Source organism: Zootoca vivipara, chromosome 4, assembly GCF_965207765.1.
Source record: "Zootoca vivipara chromosome 4, rZooViv2.hap1.1, whole genome shotgun sequence".
In the NCBI taxonomy this organism is placed as follows: Eukaryota; Metazoa; Chordata; class Lepidosauria; order Squamata; family Lacertidae; genus Zootoca; species Zootoca vivipara.
In genome coordinates this window covers 45682839-45702378 of record NC_142587.1, presented here as the reverse complement: position 1 = coordinate 45702378, position 19540 = coordinate 45682839, and positions in this window count along the sequence as shown.

Genomic DNA, 19540 nt, shown 5'->3' with positions numbered 1-19540 from the left:
AAGGCCAAGAAACCCAGATTGATTTTTCCGAACGGTGCCGTCTTCCCTGTTGAGAAGCAGTGGTCATTAAGTGTAACTTTCTTCACTTATCTATATTTTACGGACTTGTAAATCTGCAGAGTGTGAGAAGAACAGAAACTAAATGTGAACCTCCTTCTTTTCTCTCAGACTTCTATTTCTGTTATCTATGTAGGAGCCTCCAAAAGTAGCCTTTTGTTTAGTTCACTCCCTTCCCTTTTTTAAGGTTTGCAATGTACTCTTATCCCTTCCTCTTTTTGCAAACCACTCACCACTGTTAGCATTATCCTCACTTGACGTTCTTGACTTTTTCTGTTCTCTAAAAGCAGATTGCTATACATGTCTACTCAGAAGTAAGTCTTGTTGAGTTCAGCTGGACCTATACCCAGGGAAGTGTATATAGGTTTGCAGCCTAAAACTGTGCATTATAGAATCTTTTTCTTCCACCTTTGGCACCAGGTGTTGTAGGACTACAACTTCCATCATCCCTTACCATTGGCAGTGCTGGCTGGGGCTAATGGGAGTTGTAGTCTAACAACATCTTGAGGACTTTATGTTGGATACCCCGGCACTAGTACCTTTAAGCTTGCCATATGGTTGCCCATGTTAGGGGTTGCTGATTGTGTTTCCTGGTGACTGTTAACAACACGTATCTGCATTGCAGACTTCAACTGGTTTAATAGTCACTGTGTCCATGTGCGTAGCCAGGATTTTTGTTGGGGGGGGACAGGCCTTTTGTTGGGGGGGGCAGAACGTCAGTTTGCTATGTATTTTTATTGATTTAGAGGGGACAGCTGCCCCTCCATGCCCCCCCTTTGGCTATGCCCATGACTGTGTCTCTTCGCAGAACCCTGAGCACTATAGCCTAGTCTTGTGAGGGTGCTGAAACAGAATGTTCAGCCTCTTGAGCAAGCTACACTTCCAAGCATTCTTTTAGACTTCGAGGATGTCTTGCAAGTTAAACTTGATTAAATTGATACAAGTCATTTTGGGAAGCTCACAATGAATCAGACGAGGCATCAAAGGTCCTTGGAGTGAAATAGGATGCCCCTGAAACAACTTGTCCCTTCCTCCCACTCAGGAACCTTGTGGAAACAGAGACTGGCTTTGTTTCTTTCATGTAATTGGTGGGATGGCATCAGCGCCACTGCAGGGGTGTGTTAAGTTTGTAAAACTGATAAGGCAGTGGGAGGGCCTGGGGAAGGGAATGTGTTAACTCCCCAGCTGCTGGACTTGTTGTTTCTCAGGAGAAAGGTTCCTTCTGCTTTCCGAGCCTGTGGTGTTCAAGTTCCTTGTAATACCATTGACCAAGTCAGCTCTTTGTCCTTTGTCACACAGCCCTTACACTCTCCACTTAGAGGAACAAATTTATGCATTTAAGTTTGAGGTGTTGTAGTCTACGCTGTGATTCCACCACCTCACTTTCATGGAAGAATGCTTTTGTCTAAAGTTGTTTTTGTTTAGTCGTTTAGTTGTGTTTGACTCTTCGTGACCCCATGGACCATAGCACGCCAGGCACTCCTGTCTTCCACTGCCTTCTGCAGCTTGGTCAAACTCATGTTCGTAGCTTCGAGAACACTGTCCAACCATCTCGTCCTCTGTCGTCCCCTTCTCCCTTTTTGTCTAAAGTAGTCCCTGTAATAAAATCCTTGGTATTGTTATGATCATAGCTGTCAAGTTCTCCCTTTTCTTAAGGGAAATTCCCTTATGCTGAATAGGCTTCCTTGCAAGAAAAGGGAAAACTTGACAGCTATGGTTATGATATAGGAACTGCCTCAAAAATACTGTTTTCCCTGATGGTGTTGCTATTTTGTATAAGTGCCTTATCACATGAAAATAAAGATGGAAATGTTCATATGCTGGATTTGCCACCTCCCAAGAAAATGTGCCTGTGTCTTTAATTTATTTTTCTTTTGCAAGCCTCAGTGCTAGTCAGGTATATATGCAGGCCACATCTAAGGTGGTTTCATTTTGCCCAGAGATGCAGATTTTCTGGGAAACGTATAATCCAACAAGTGACCATGCAGGCCAGCCCTACAAGGGCAATCTATATGCAGAAGCCGCATTCAAGATACAGATCGCCTTGATGGATGCACACACAAAAAAAGAGATGTGTGGTACTGGGTAGAAAATAAATCCTGCACCCATTACACAGAATTGCACACACGGTATCTTCAGAGCAATGTCAACAAACTGCTTGGGAGACAGAGGCATTCAATCCAGTCTTCCTTACTATCCCCAAGAGCTGCCATATGTTTAGTGGTAAGCAATGGTGTAAGCATTTGTGGATTGAAGCTATGGGGATTAAAACAAATAAGTGGGAAACGTGTATAAATCATTTTTGCTCAGTTAATACACAGATACTAAGCAGTTTTAGACAGAGCAGTTTTAGACTGCAATCCTACACCCACTTACCTGAGAGTAAGCACCATTCAATTCAATGGGATTTACTTATGAGTACAATATGTTAGATTAAACTGTTTTTGAACAGATTAAATTTTCTTTTGCCCTTTCACAATAAAACAACCAGCTGTCTGGTGTGTGGAAGGCAGCCTCTCAGAAACAGCAGGCATTTGGGAAGGTTGCAGAATGCAGATCTCTGGAGAGATGACTTCAAGAATGAAATAAAGGCACTCACAAAACCATTTAGCCACCCCAAAGCTAAAGTACTTATAGCAATAGCCACCCTAACCCAATGAGAATTTCACTGACTGACACTTTCTCCTCCTTTAATCACTTTCTAATGCAGTTTAGGTTAAGGTCCTTTACCTTACATTTTACCTTTTAATGCAGTTTCTTCTCTCATTAACAGGGAAAAAAACCAACACAGAAGAATTTTTTGCACAGCACTATAGTGAGTAAAATTATGCTACTTTTGTTTTTGGCTTTTGATTTCTGGTTTGGAACCTTTATGAATTCTGAGTTAGTAGGAGGGGATTTGTGTAAATATTTTAAAGGAAGAGGTTTCCTCTGTCTCTTCCTATTGGATAACTTGTGAATTGGTAAAGGAGCTGGTGGTAGAGGACTAAATGATCCTGAGTAATTTGTCTAGGTTAGAAATAACGATTCACTACCTCTAATACCATGTCATCCTGAGTGCTAGCATGATCTTCACATTCTTGCCTTCTATTTCCTGATTATGACTGAGTGCCTTAGTCCAGGAGGAGAATTGCCTCATGCAGCGTGTAGCAAGAGAGCCTCCTCCTGGGCAAATATGGAGAAACATTTAGCACTGTAGTTTTATTATGCCAATCCAGTGTGATTTAGTTTCTGCTCTTTAACAGTACTTATTGAAACTGGAAAGTGTTCCATCTTATACCACCATAATTTGTAAGCCTCTTTGTGGATGTGGCATTGCCACATTCTAAAGTGTATTGATTTGAACAGAAGCAAATTTCTCTCTCTGCCTTAGTAGTTCATAGAAATCACGCAAACATATGGTAGAGCAACTCTTTGTCCCTTCTCTTGGCCTGGCTTATTGGTGTTGTGTTTATTTGGTTGCTTACACTTTGCAGGATTGTATAACCCTGAGAATTTTATACATGAAGCTCAATAGTCTCTACACATGTTGTTGAGTAATCATTTGTTTAAGTACAGATGAGATTGTGATATGCAATTCCACAATGCTTAGAAGATTAAAGAAAACCAAGCAGACTCACATCTCTTTAGATAAAAACCTACTGCACTTGCAACACCTTAAAACATAGCGCTCTGTTAATATGGGAGCACCAGAAATAGCAGATTATCATACGCAATGCACAGCTACACCAGACTAGACAAAAAGCAAGGGAATGATGGAATGGCACACTGCCTCTTTCTCCAGGCTTTCTGCAGGATGAGGTTTAAAGGTGATTGGAATAACTTGCTTTATTTGTTCACCTGCTGCCATGTAGAGTCTTATTGATGTTTTAGCCCCTCCCTGGGGGAGGGGACCCGAGACTCTCCAGAGGTTGGACTCCAACTCCCGGCAGACCCAGCAGCTCAGGATGAGGATGATGGGAGTTGTAGTCCAACAACACCTGGGTTCCCCATTCCTGTTACTTAGCCTTTAGAAAAAATATTAATGGTTGTTTTGAAGTTCTTGCCCTGGAATCATTTGAAAAAGGATCAGTTATAGACATGCTAAATCAATAAACCAGCCCCAGGTTTGTAAATAAATGGAAATAAATATCATTTGGAAGCTTCAGGCCTCGCTTTGTCATTGTACTTCATTGTAGTGGAGCAACTGTCCACCTACAGAACATACCGTAGTTTGTTTCAAAGTGGCCACACACAAAAAGTCTATTTGAGGGCTTTAGCCTTTACATTTTTCCAAGAGGCAGACTATGGGCCATCTGATGACACCTTCTTCAGGTCAGCTCCTGGATTGGTTCTTTCAAAACAATTATCAACTTTTGATAAAGAGCATTTTCTAGTGTGTCCCTGCAGTACATGCCTTTGCTGGATGCTGCCGAATGTAAACAGTAAGGTTCATTAGATGCAGGCAGCATTCAGTTAATCTTGCCATTATGACACATGCTCATCTGGATTTTTAACAGAAGACATGTTTTAACTCAGAGAAAAGATGTACTTTTAAGGTGATAAGAGACTTTATTGTCATAACAAAATAATCCTCAATAAACCTGGGTATTTTCATATCTCTCTTTAATATGCAGAGATCCATACTCCTGGCATGATGATGCAAATTACTGAAAGATGATATAGTAAATTCTGATGTATACATTAAAATGCAATACCTGTGACTCCAGAAGAGCCTTTAAGCTCTTTCCAGTCTCTAGTATGCATTCTAAAATACTTTATAAATCCACATTAAACTGACAAGCCAAAGAGATTTTACATTGATGTGTGTTTTTTTCTTTATTGGAATTATTCAAGCTACTGTGTTTTGAAAATAGGAGTAGCTTGATACATGTCAATAAATGGGACAATTTATTGTTCCTCACCTCCCAATGCTAAACAGAGGGACCACAATGAAGGATTGACTTGAATCTTGAATCAGAATATTTTATGCCTGTCATTTCCCCCCAAACTTACACCTACAGTGTTGAGCTTTGTGGGGCTGGGGCTTGTACCCTTCATTATGTCAGATAAGGTAATAATCTGAGCATTATCTAAATATAGGGGTTTGTCTTTAATCATCTCACCAGCTCAACTGTTTTATCTGAATCTCCCTTCTGAACAGATAAATCTAAATTGCACATTTTCTAAACCGCTTAGCTTAAGGGCAAATCTTGCAGGTATCCTCAAATGACTGTCTTGAATCTTTTGCACCTGTCTAGCACCATCTACTGTAACTTATTATATTGTCTTCAGTTTCTGTGGCAGCATGCTTATGATTGTTTCAAGATGCCACATAGTGTTGCTAACACTTCGTAAAAAGTGTGAAGTTTGTATTTGCTCACACAAGGGTAAAAGAAAAGCTAAATGGCAAGTGTGTTCATCTTTTAGAAAAGGCAGTATGCATTCTGTATACTGTGGGCTGCTGTAGATTTGAGGCACCTTAATCTTCAGCGTTGCCTCATCTGCAGACCTCTGGAAATCTGTAGGCTATATACCATTGTCCGTATAAGAATTTATTTCCCTCTTCGTCTTCAACCCAATTCACATGCTTAGTCCTCACATGGGACATTATTACTGCAGATTTTCTGAAATGTGACATTTGAAATTAGCTGACACATGAACATTGCTGAAGACACCATGGGCCAAGAGACTTTCACATAGGGGCAGTATCAGACATAGCTTTCTGTGAGCACTGACAAGCAGCTGATTCTGTAGAGAGCTGTGCAGGGCACTTTGAGGCCCCAACAGTCACCTGGCAATTGGTGCTTGCAGAGAGCTGTAGGAAGAGCTTTGAAGCCCCAGCAATCAGCTGATTGTAGGGGCTTCCAAGTGCCACATACAACACAGGGCTTTGCAAGTGTTGTCAACCAGCCAATAGGCAGTGCCTGCAACTCCCTTTTTGGGACAACCATATATTTACCTGCCCCACACCTGACATCATATATGGCATCAGGTGGAGGGCATGTGGCTTGGCCAAAACAGCCTTATGGGCCAAATGGGGGTGCCTGGTGGGCCTAATCAGATTTAAGTTGTATTGAATTGAAAGGGGCTTGCTTCCAGGTAAATAGGGTTAGGATTGGAGCCTTATTTGGTTACTACCGGTAAATCACAGATAAGTACGGTAGCTGGTTTGTCCATTAACATGGAAGCAGGAAAGCCGACCAAGATGCTTCATTAGGTCATAATGCAAACTTCAAGGACCCTAATGAAGGAGTAAATATTATTTTCAAAAGGATCAAATGGATTCATGGAAGATAGCTATTAGCCATGATCTGTTGCCTTCATGCTCCGACATATGTCTAGCCATTGTTGTGTATAGAATGCTGAACTAGATGGTGCAGTCCAGCAAAAGCACACTAATGTTCTTTTTGACTTTTTCATTGCCCATTCTGCTATAGCAAAACATATGCAAGGCTGATCAGCATGCAGTGAGAGAGTGGGAGGTTGTGATTTTGAAATGTAATATTGTATATTTGGGCAGGTTCATATCCTCTACTTTCTATCATCTTCTGGCTAGGTAGGTTCCTCTTCTCTTGGAGAGATGCAGGATGAATTTGCTTAGATTATATCAGGACAAGCTACTAGTTTTGATGTGATGCTTTTAATCCAGAGGCACGATTTCAAAAAGTATAGAGGAAGAAATAAGCATTTGCACTTCTCACTATGACTGACATAGATACAGATCTCATTTGATACACATGCCTAAAAATGCTCTAGGAAATGAACAAGTAGCAGTGTGCATTTTCTTTTGGAAAAAGCTTTAAGAAGCTTTTGGAAGGATGGATGAGAAATTGATGGATGAGAAACTGATGCATATGTCCATTCTGGCTTCTTGCTGTTTCTTATTTTTCCATTTTCAAGTTCTTCACTTTTGTGCACCAGTTTGCAAATTTCCAGTCAGCATTGTATTACAAATATCTCCTAACATACACATTTTGAAGCAGTTTTCTGTAATATATGCATTTTTGTGCACATTATTTGCTTGGGAACTGCATCACAAAAATTGGAGAAGTGTGAATTTCAAAGGATAGCTGTGCTTTGGTTCACATACCATTTCAGAAAGTGTGAAATGGGCAGGTTCATACTGAGATCCAGATCAAACCAGATATCTCTTCCGTGGTAAAATGTTACATTATATGCACGCTAGCCATAAATGTATTATAATATGGATGAAGAGGACTTTTTGAAGATATCATCACTTACAGAGGCCTGTTTGATGGCCATGCATGATGGTGGAATATACTGCTTTCAGCGCTATGGTTGGTCCCACTCCCTACTTTCTCTGCTTTTACCAAAGATGTGATGGCACATCTTTTTAATTTTGCCTTTTGCATTTTTCCTAGTATTGCTGCTTGTAATGTACTTCATGATGCTCTGTTGCTTTAACAGTGTTTATAATGCTGTTGTCTTGATTGTATTTATTTGCAGTACACTACTTTGGTTGGTTTCCAGAAGGGTGGCAAAACTTGTTGTTCTATCCTCACTACTCCCTAAAGATGCTGTTCAGAATCAGAACCCTCTTGAACTAGACAATTTAGAGAACACAGCTTGCTTACTTTGGCAAACTCTGGTATTGTATTACCTAAATAGGAACACATCTTTCAGTGGCAGATTAGCCTTGCTACGACTACTCAACCAGTCTTACATAATAGGCTCACCTGTCTTTGCCCAGATTTGTTGGTTGGATGAGAGCCCCTTTTTCTAAGGCATAGGCTATGCATTTTTCATTATGATCCCACAAGTAAGCCTTATGCTTCTCTACTTGCCCATTCAGCCATGGTAATTAATTTGCTTCACAGTATATAGAGTATTATTAGCTCTTGTGATCACATGGTGGGCAAATAGGTTCATCTAGCAAATAACCATGATTTTCAAAGACGCCCAAGGAAGCATCTTACTATGGTCCCAGTGGTGCTTCTGGGTGTCCCAGAAAGAGCTACAGTATGCACATGCTACAACCAAATATATGCAGGTTTTCTGCCACTGCAGTGTTTTATAGCTGTCAGTGGATTTATCCTACAGTCCCAGCATTCAGTAAAAGATGTCTGGAGGAGATTGAAGACCACTCTTCCCAGGATTACCTTGCATTTGCTAGTTTAAAAATTATTGCAGCGGCATTTTTCATTTGTATGCATGGAGAGAACCTGGATTTGCTGTAAATTTGTATTTCAAAGCTGATTTCTTTGTCCAACATCATTGGCAGTTTACATTCCTTGTCCCATACCCACCCCAGACATGGGAGATGCTGAGGAAATTGAAATAAACATGGAATAAAAACATAATTTTGTTCAGGTGGGTAATAAATCAGATGGAGAAATGGTTTTGCATGGGAAATGGAAAACATATGTTGTAATCCTTGAGCTTCATCCTTTTTAGTTTGCTGCTTATATGGTGAATTTGATGAAGTAAAACAAGAATATATATCACAAAGAAAATAATGCAAGCACAGGTGCTCTGTCCTGTTCTAAACCTTTCAAATGGGCAGGAAAAAGAGGTGTGTGGGTGTGACATTGAAAAATAGCGTATGAAACTTTTATAGCCATCTTAGCTGTAAAAATAGCCATCCTGAAATGGCAACTGCCTAGGGTCAAATGCTCAGGCTCTTTTTGTTCCTGGAATGTATATTGAAACAATTCTTGCCTATTCTCTGCTTTCTCTTTGAACTAAATCTACCTATCCTGCCAAAATCTGAATCAATGTCACAGCAGCAGAGGCTAACTTTATTTACCTGTGCTTCACCAGTCAATTTCCATTCCTTATACACACACACCAGTCTTTGAAGGGCTAAACTTGATATGACAGAGTTCAGGATCTTTTTTCCTCAGACCTCAGTGTTTGTTTAATTTAAAGCAGTCTTGGAAGGCTGTGATTGGGGAGTTAAAGACCAGTGGAAAGAGGTTGCTTAGGCTTTGCCCTGTTTGCATTTGTCTGCTAACAGTTCCCCTCCCCAAGCAACTTAAGTACCGGTAATTGTCTTGCAAGGGTCACTGCTGGCAAAAAGGATCCACCCCATTGTAAGGGAAGAACTTCTGAAAGTAAGTCAGAAATGAGTAAAGCATAAATGTTGGCATGTCTACAGCCAGGGAATGTATGCCCAGCAACATGTTTAATACTAAGGAAGCCATTATGAGTTAGATGAGGGCTAGCAAATGGAGACAATAAAGCAGTCAATACAAAGGTTCTCCTGGTCAGCAGGTAGATAGAATAGGGATGAGTTCTTTCTGATATGGGATAATACTTCTCCCTCCTGCCCTTCAGCACTAAAGACTTTTCCACTGGTACTTAAAAAAAAATATCCAGGGCATGTGGCACCCACAAGAGGATCTCGCAGGGGTCAGCAAACTTTTTCAGCAGGGGGCCGGTCCACTGTCCCTCAGACCTTGTGGGGGGCCGGACTATATTTTGAAAAAAAATATGAATGAATTCCTATGCCCCACAAATAACCCAGAGATGCATTTTAAATAAAAGGACACATTCTACTCATGTAAAAACACCAGGCAGGCCCCACAAATAACCCAGAGATACATTTTAAATAAAAGAACACATTCTACTCATGTAAAAACATGCTGATTCCCGGACCGTCCGCAGGCCGGATTTAGAAGGCAATTGGGCTGCATCCGGCCCCTGGACCTTAGTTTGGGGACCCCTGACCTAAAGGCTTGAACATGATGATTTTGGAAAAGGAGGTGTCACAGGGAAGCAGATCCCAAGCTGTTCAGGGTTTTACACTTCAACAGCAAAACCTTAAATTAATCAGAAAGCACATTTTAAAACATTAATTAAGACAAGTACTTACAAAAACTGCAGATGGCAGGTGCTTCCTTAGAAAAGGCATTTTCTCTCTCCCATAGGAGCAAATGCTTCTTTTGAGATGGTGACTGTGGTGACACATGCATGCATCATCTGAAAACAATGAAAGTCTGCCTTTTTCTTAATACCTATTGCTTTAAGTCATATGCAAATTAATATCCATTTGATTAATTAATCACTTTAAATTCAATTGATTAATTGACTAAGATTTCTTATTTGGGTGATGGCCCTGCTTGTGATGGTGTGAAATATAGATAGACAGACAGACAGACAGACAGACAGATAGTAGGAAGCTTTGCATGTGAGCAGTCTTCAAATTACTATTTTTCCAAGCCTGTGAAAATATTGTTCTTCAACGTGTGGATAATGAAAATGCTGTGGGGAAATGGCTTTTGACAACTCACCGTGGTAAAAACACAGCACCAATTCATGTGCTTGAGGCCAGTTGTAATGCTCTGGTCAGGATGATTACACCACAGGAACTTCTTCCTGACTTAGAGGAGGGCAGGCCAAACACAGAGGAGGACTGGTAAACCATTTTAAAGAGAAGGGCAGTTGTGACTGTTGGAGATGGCCGAGGGAAGAAAAAGGCAGCAGAAAGAAGCTTACGGAAGCAAAAGCAGCAGAGAGAAAAGCACTGCGGCATCAGGCCAAAGGCCCATTGAGTACAGTATCCTCTTTCCCACAGTGACCGTCGCCATTTAGATGCAAGTGAAAAGCCCACAAGCAGGGCATGTTCCCCAGTAAGGGGTGTTTAGAAACATAGGCTGCTTAAACTGGAAGGTACATGCAGCCATCCTGATTACTTGCTGAGCTGATAGACCGACCGTGTATTTGTCCAATTCTCTCTCAAAGCTGTCAAAGGTAGAGGCAGTAACCACACCTTGTGGCAACAAATTCCACAAATTATCCTGAAAAGTCAAGGGGCAAGATAGAGAAGAAAAGGAAGGCAATGACTAAAAATGAAAGGCTGAGCAGCAGCCAGCCCAACACCAACAACAGCCAAGGTATCCAGAGGCGGAGAGAGTATGTAGGAGGGAGACTGGGTCTAAGAACATAGGCAGATCCCTGAGGAATAAAGCTCAGCATCAGAGTGGCCAATCAGATGGCTATGGGAAGCCCACAAGCAGAACATGAGCTTTAAAAAAAAGCAGCCTTCTCCCCACTTGTGATTCCCAACAACTGGCATTCAGAGACATACTACCACCAACAGTGGAGGTGGAGCATAGCCATTGTGCCTTGTAGCTATTAATAGCCTTACCCGCCATGAATTTGTCTAATCCTCTTTTAAAGCTATCGCTGCTGGTGGCCATCACAAAATCATGTGGGAGCAAATTCCATTGCAAAGCTACTCACAATCTTGGCTCTAGTTATAAAGCATTTGTGTGTAGGGAAGATATTTGGTTTTTTACTGTAAACCTATCCTTGCTTTGATGTTGTTAACTAAGGAAATATTATAGACATTATTATTAGTTTGGCTTACTTTCATAACAGCCCAGGGAAGGACTTTTCATGAATGTCAAACCCTTTTTGGTATAAGTATCCCCCCTCTCAAAGTATTTTTTTTACAATAGGCTGCTCCCAGATGGGATGAACCTCCTGCCATAGCCTAAACTGCCTTATTGACCAGAACTTCTCTTCTCAGCCCAGTCCTAAGAAAAATGTAAACAAAGAGAGAAGCTTTGGGTGTTACTCTCCCAAAGCTCAGAAGATAGAGTGTAGTAAAATCTTGGGAAATATCCTTATAACTCAGGGATAGCTTTTACATCCATGCAGTTCTAAGAACATGGGGAAGCTTCTAGTGATAAATTGCAGAAAATTACCTTCTAAAATTTAGAAAGCCAAATGCCAAAATATGAAGATTTTTATAGAGTGGGAAGGGGAAAGACAAGAATTACATGCACAGATGACATGAGTAAATGTAATTCCGCTAGTTACATGTTACTTGCTTGAACAGAGTTTTGAGTTTGGAGCATGTGCAGAAAGTGGCCTTTATCTATCGGGTGGAGAAAAAGAAAAATCTTTAACATATTCCAAGAAAAATGTCACCTGCTGAATTTTGGCTCAGCTCTAATAAATACACAGTATGCTATTCACCACAATTATTCTCCCACCATAATATCCATTCTTGTGTGGTTTATAGAGGGTTTGTCCTGGCTTAAGAAGGCTATGGCCCATGTCCAGTTTTCTCCTAGAAAGACTCATCATACTTAGGGGGTTTAAGCCCATTCATTGGCCAATAATAACATTCAGTTGAATATTATAGGCACAGCATACTCTTGATGCTTGGAACTCCCCTGTGACCCACCAGCTAAACTGGTTTGCAGAGTTACTCACCTCAGTGAACATTTGCTCTGAACTGCTGAGATTTTCCCATGCAGCTGAATAAATATAATTGGTAAGTGCACTTCTCTAGAGTACATTGCATTCTGTTCCTCTTTTCTGACGTCTTGCTCTCTGAAGCATGGGGTGGGGCTCCACAGTGAAGGACTTTCACAAAATAAAATAAATGACAGTAATGCAGGCCACAGAGAGGCTCCAAGTGAGAGAAAGACCTCAATGCTCTTTGAAATGAAGGGAGATTTCTGCATTTAGTTGAATGAAAGAATGTGTATGCTTTACCACTAAAAAATGTGAAATTTTGAAGTATGGTAGTCTAGGAAGCTGTGTTTTTTACCCATGTAGTTTTAAATAAAAAATGAGCATCCATTCTAGCAACTGGAGAAGCCCTATGGTTCAGTACTTCCATGATGCTGAGCAGCATTAACCCAGGACCATAAAATCACTCAGGAAGGCACTGAATAAAAATGAATGCCTAGCAGAAAAGAACCAAGATTAGAAAATTAATGGTAAGGAGGCAACTGAGTTTGCACTCAGTCCTGCTGGAGTTCATAAAAGGACCAGAGTATGTTTTTTTTGTTGGTTTTTTTTTTTAAAAAAATCAAAGCTAGATTTTTTTTAAACAGATCAGTTTCATTTATTGAGACATCAGGAGGGAAAGGGGGGAAAGAGGTAGATGGGGGAAAGGTGGGTGGGGGTCGGTTTGGGTGATGATGTTTCTATTTTACTTACTATATGTGGGGGTTTTGTCAGCGTCGCTTGTGCAGGTTCTCTGTTGTTTGCTTGTGTTCCATTGGTGATGAGAGATGGGCTTGGCCTAGGCATAGGCTATGATTGTTCATTTGTGGTTGGCTGTGGTGGTTTTTGTTTCATTATTATGTATGTATTATACAGCAGTGTACAGCAGGGTTGGTATCCTGCAGTAGCAAAACATGAGTGTGGCAACTGACTTCTACTGTGCCACTGACTTCCCTTGTGGGTTTAGCTAAGTCACTTTAAATTAATTTCCAAAATAGGCAGTCACAGAGATTTCCAGTGATTCATGTTTTTGTTTCAGAGTTCCTTTGGCTCACACTGCAACTTGTACTATCACAAGCTGGGGAGTTCAGTATGCCCGGCAGTGTATGTGGAAAGAAGTTTTTGAGATGGAAAAACAATTATGCTGACTCTCATAACCCTCTATAGATTTGTTTAGATCTTTCTGCCATGTGTTGAAGTGTTAATGTAAGAAACTATCTCTCAGTCTGTGAAAAAGGAAGCATCTAGAGACAGAGTGGAGGCAGGACATGTGTTGACTGAGAAGTCCTGATACTTAAACTGATTTAACTTTATTTGGAAAGCAGTGAAGATGCAGGTGAATACCTAGCAAAGTAGAATGCTATGGTTAAAGACACAGGAGCCAACTCCTAGGGACCGAGCCCCCACAAAATTGATGAGCATTCCCATTCAAATGGTGTGGGTGCACCGTGTCTTGTGATCAATTATGTGGGGCAGGGCTTACCTTGCCCCACCCCCAATATTTTATTCAAGTTGGCACCTCTGGTTAAAGGTCACAGGGTAAAGCACAAGCTGTGGTATGAGCTAACATTACTCTTCTTTTCCTGTCCATCTGGGCTGATGCGTAGCCACAGAAGAGAGATTAAACATCTATACACATCCATTCCTAGCAGAGAAACTATAATAACTCACCCAAAGCTATGGGTCCTACTCATAATACAAGTGATAAAAATTGATTATCCATTCCTACTTGTTTCATGGGCCATGGCTGTTTTTTCACTGGGATCATAAGTTGGTTTATACAGAGGGAGCTATAATTATTTAAGCAGCAGAGTTGAAGCAGAGTATATGCTGCCCATAATGATGATCTCAGGCAATTGCAAGGAGGAACTCTTGATCTATGGAAGCAGTCCTGATCAAGGCTCATTTGATTTTAAAGAGGGAGTTGCAAAGCTTTTCCTGTGTGAGCTGATACAGTTGCAGCGGGGGTTGTTTTTTTTTGGCCATCTTTCAGTGGTGATGCTGTTAGAACAGGACTTTGGGCCGGAAGTCCAGGGCCACACTTCTTTAAGCAGAAAATATGTACCATATCAGGACCTTTCCAAAAGATGCAGAGGGATTTGTATAGGAAGAGGCCTAGACTACTTACAGTCTCCAAAATCAAGACCAGAACTTTAATGACGCCTAGAAGCTAGTACAGTTTATATACATAGAACTAATGTTATAAAGTTCTAATATCTCAATTTTAGTACAAGGTGGACTGACATATTCTGCACCAGCTGCAGCATTAGAGTAGCTGGGGCAGGGCTAGCCACTGGAGATGTGTGATTTGGAGACATGGAAAGGGCTAAGCAGAATAACCCATGCCCTCCACCCCCCTGCTGCTTACAAAAGCTGCTTTTTTCCATTCTAAATGGGCCATGGGGAATAATGGTATATTACTACCATGGTATGTAGGAAGTTTTAAGAAGTTGGGTTTGAATGCCTCTATCTCCATTCTTCCTGTGTACTGACTGTGGCACAGAAAGAATGGCGCTTACTGTGTGAGAGTAATTAGTGACTGCCGTTATTCAAACCAGCTTAATTATCTGCACGAATTAAGAACTAAATACTGAACTATGTAGAATATAGAAACACTCCTAAATAAATGTTTTTTTGTCAGTGGTGGGGACAAGCAATGAAAGGTGCCTATCCATAATCCCATGTGCATATGACATCCAAAAATACACAGCAGAGCCCTGGATAGAGTTGCCTACTCCACACACAGGTCACCCTTGTAGCTGTGTCTTCAACTTGATGTGCCAGAATTATCAGATAACACTTGGGGCATTAGAGGTAAGTATTACCCGATTCTTGCAGATCACACCACTGTGAAAGGGACCACTACAGGGGCCAGTTGTATAATTCGTAGCCCTAGCCTTAAACATTTCAAAACAGTGTTTCTGAAATCACACTTATTTGTGTCTGGTCCCCCAATGGGTTATGCAACATCAGGCAGGATACAAAAGGGGGGGACCCATCATATTGATATTAAAATTATAATGAACCAAAGAGCCAGATTTCTCAGGGTTTTTAGCTTGCTGAGAGTTAGAAATGAGGTAATGAGGAGGGCAGGTAGGGACCTGGAGGATGCAATAAGAGTCAGATGCAATGGGGGAGGGGAGTGGTTCCAGGGGAATAGATGCTCAGCAGGTATTTATGGGCACAGATGATCTACATTTAGAATGAATTCAATTCATGAAGTCTGATATGTTGTCTAAAGCAAAATTATAATTATTTTCCTCCAATGGGTAGTAGGGGGGGAAGGGGGTGGGGAATAGGTATGATAAATTGGTGGAACTGTTTTTTCCAAGTATTGAGAAGACCATAATATCAAAAGCCAATTAAGGTTTTACCCTTGGATTTCAGCCTAAGAACTTGGACCAAGTCCTTTTCAAAGCATTTCAAGTACTAAATGGTGTCCATTAATGTTTGATGGAACAATCATATTTCTGATATATATTTAAGAAGGTGAAGTGATGGGCATTACAAAGTCTAAAAGGAGCACATGATAGAAAGAGGGCTTTAAAAAACACACACACCATAATTAAAACTTTGTAATAATGCCATTCATGTGCCCATGAATAAGAAATCTGAATTGTGTACAAACAGAAATTCCAAAATGTAGCACAGAAAAAAGAAGTGAAAAATGGCACCATTTTGCCATCTAGTGTAGAAGGCTGATACTACAAGTTAGTATTAAATGCTGTGTGCAATTAATTCCCACACAGTATCTTGAAAGCTTTAATTCCCTACTGCTACCTGGTATTCATTTTATTGATGAAGATTTTAATGGGAAGCAGAGAGTTTCATTGTATAGCGGAAATTACAGGAAGTGCAATTTCCCCCTCCCCACCGCTTACATCCATGTGCAAATAAGGAAGCCACGATAAATATTTGATGGCTAATGGCTGTACAACCTCCATCTTATAAACCTTATCTTACTTGCAAGTGGTTCCACATTTTAGTGGTGAGGGAGGAAGAAGTCATCTGTGCAGCTTTGTGACTCATTTGAAAACCCTCTATTTAGCTCATCAGACACTTCCTAAAAGAGGCTGTTAATAGCCATATTTAGTCTTACTCACATGTCAGACCATCGCTGAGGAGCCATTCCCATCTTGCGCTGTTCACACCTGGCACTTGTATGTTCACCATGAATACCTGCAGGAAAGGAGCCTCTGTAGGTACATCTGTACTTGCAAAGGCTTTCGTGCAATCTGGTTCCCTGCTTTACATGCAAAGAGTCTGCCTCTGCAAGTGTTCACGACGCCTGCACAGATGCCAGGTTGGGGCTACTGATTATGTGCAATGTTACTCAGTTCAGCTTGCCTGACACACTCTTCTAACACATACAGTAAGTGAAACTTCTGAATAGGGCTATTGTCACTTGCCAACATATTTTGGTACAGAGCCGAAACTGATTGAACGCCCTCCTTGAGATGAAGCTGAAACTGCATTCCAGTTCCTCATTTAAAAGTTTGAAACAAATGCACGAGGTGCCTAAATAAGGAATGGAAATCTGTATGCTCTTGCACCCTAAAGTAAGCTTGGGCCACCTCATCTCATGCAATTTGATAATCTGGAGACACTTCTGTTCAAGAAGACCAAGTGTTTTCCCCAGTGAAAAGCACTGTTTTTGTGCAAAACACTTGAATGCATGATGACCAAAAGCCACACTTACAAAGGTTCATGCTGAGGGGATGAGTGTTTAATTTGCTTATTTGCAGGGGTACCCAGAATAATATGGATCTGGATGGTTCAAAGATACAACATTCTGGTTAAAGGAACCCAAATTTGATGTGTATGATAAATCATTATATGAACACTAAGTCCCCTTTTGGATCCATTTTACATTTAAAGCACATGGCTTCTCCCCAATAATTCTGGGATCTGTAGTTCCTGCCTCACAGTACTACAGTTTCCAGCTCCCTTAACAAATTGCATTTCCGCGGAGTACTCAACCTGAAGCGTACTTCACCCGAAGCATGGGTGTAATTGGTTCCGGAAGTGTGTTCATAAACTGAAGCGTTCATAAACTGAAGCGAACTTTCCCATTGAAAGTAATGGAAAGTGAATTAATCTGTTCCAGATGGGTCCGCGGCGTTCATTAACCGAAAATTTGTAAACCGAGGTGTTCGTAAACCGAGGTTCCACTGTATATATGAAGAAATTGTTTCATTGTTTTTAGCATTTGTAAAGGTGGTTTTCTTGTTTTCAGAGTTTGCTGAAATGGTTATATTGTTTCTGGAACTTGTGTATATTTTATTCTGTTTTTAACTTGTACAGGTATGCTGCTTTGATGGCTTTATACTATGAAGCAATCTATAAATTTGTTAAATAAATAAAGTAACTTCACAATAGCCATGTGAGGGAGGGAGGCTAAGAGTTGGTGCTGATCCAAGTTGGGAAGTGAGCAAAAATAATGAGAAATGAGTTTAAAATATGAAATTACACATGCTCAGAGTAATTTCTTTTGAAGGTTGCCAAAATAGTTTTGTTTGTGTTTTGCTAAGAGTTGTGAAACTGCATGTGCTCAAAGTATTTTTGTGTGTGTGGTTCATGAAAGTTTATCTTAGTATATAATAAAATTGTAAGACTTTGGGCATGTTGTAGTTGGTGTGGCTGCCAATAAGTGGCACACAAACTGCAGCATGATGACAGAACAGCATGTGGGCAGCCCATACAGGCAGGTCAGATGAATGAGTGCATGGGCAACCCAGGTGAGCTGCAGAGGAACAGACAAGGCAGAACAAGGCAGCAACCATCCTGCTGCACATCTCACACAATGCTGCCATTTCAGCCTTAGCAGCATTGGAGGCTGAGGAAGAGAAAAGCAGCAGCAGAGCAGGATGATTTGGCTTTGGCCAAGCAAGCAGGCAGATGGCTGAGGCCAGCAAGGGGGTAAGGAGGAGATAACTGGGAATAGTTGGCGCCAAACAGGTGGGCTGGAAAGAGGAATGTTGGATCAGTGTATGGTGGGCTTTGCAACCCTTTCTGTGTTTCCCCTGTTGTCTCTGCCACTGGCGGGGGTAAGGGTAATGAAAGGGAGAAAGTTTTTAACCTGTAAGGGGTGTTGTGTTTGGCAGGGGTGTCAAACAGGATGGGTTGGCAAGCAATACAAGCAAGTGTGCAGCCCTTATTGTAATACCCTTGTTAGTCTTGGGGTATCTTAGAGGTGTTTTCTGGTACCTTATTTCACACAGTCCTTTTGGGGAGAAGGGAGCCTCCTATTCTTGGAACTGTTCTAAAATCCCAACCAGTTTAATCTGGCCTTGTAGCCACTGAACCACCTGATTGGAAGGAAATACCTGTAGCAATCTAGAAAATGTAAGGACTTGAAAACATACCTTATTGTTTCCTTTTTATATATGAAAAATTCAGATTAGGAATGTGACAAAGGGATAAACCTGTGACAAAAGGGTACAGGATTCATTTCTACAATATTAGTAATCTAATCTATAGAGTATTCTACCCACATTTCTCCCCAGAAACAATAAAACCATCATGGGAATGATGCAGGAGCACATTGATTTAATAAAAGATAGTAAACAAACTGCTGATTTGGACTGGACTTTGGCTTCTAGTCCAAAATTGCTATCAGTGTAGACCGGTAGTTTTCAACCAGTGTGCCATGGCACCCTGTGGTGCTTTGAATGATGGTCAGGGGTGCTGTGGGCAACACTGGCCTCTGTCCCTCTTTTCTCCCCTCCCTCCTCTGATGTTGTCTCTTGCATCTCTGTCTCCCAAAGGTTTGCACAGCTGTTTGTTGCAACAGCCCTGGCTACAAGCTCTGCATGAGAATGGTGCCTCTGGCGATGGTCAGGGGGTGCTGGTTGGCAGGAGCTGAGGTGGCCTCGGAGCAAGCAAGCAAGTGGGTGAGGGAGGCCAGCCAGCCAGTCCACCAGCCCTTGGTGTTGGGAATGGACAGACAAGTCCCAGGCCTCTGTGGGGCAGTGTGAGGAGGCACCTCTCATTGAGGGCAGGCAGGGGGGTGCAGCTCAGAGACTAGGGGCAGCAGCAGCGGGTGCCGAATGAGAGGGGAGATGAGAGGAGGATGAGAGGAGGCTGAGGGAACACTCCACCAGGGAATATGTTCGAAAAAGGGTGAGAGGCTGCCAGCTCTGCAGGCAAGGGGTCACATAATTGGGCTCCTGAGCCCCACAGGGGTGCCGCAGAAAGAATGCAGTTGGTCAAGGGCATTGTGGACTCAAAAAGGTTGAAAACCTCTGGTAGACCCTTGTGGATAATTAATGTTTCAACCAGAAGAATCATCAAA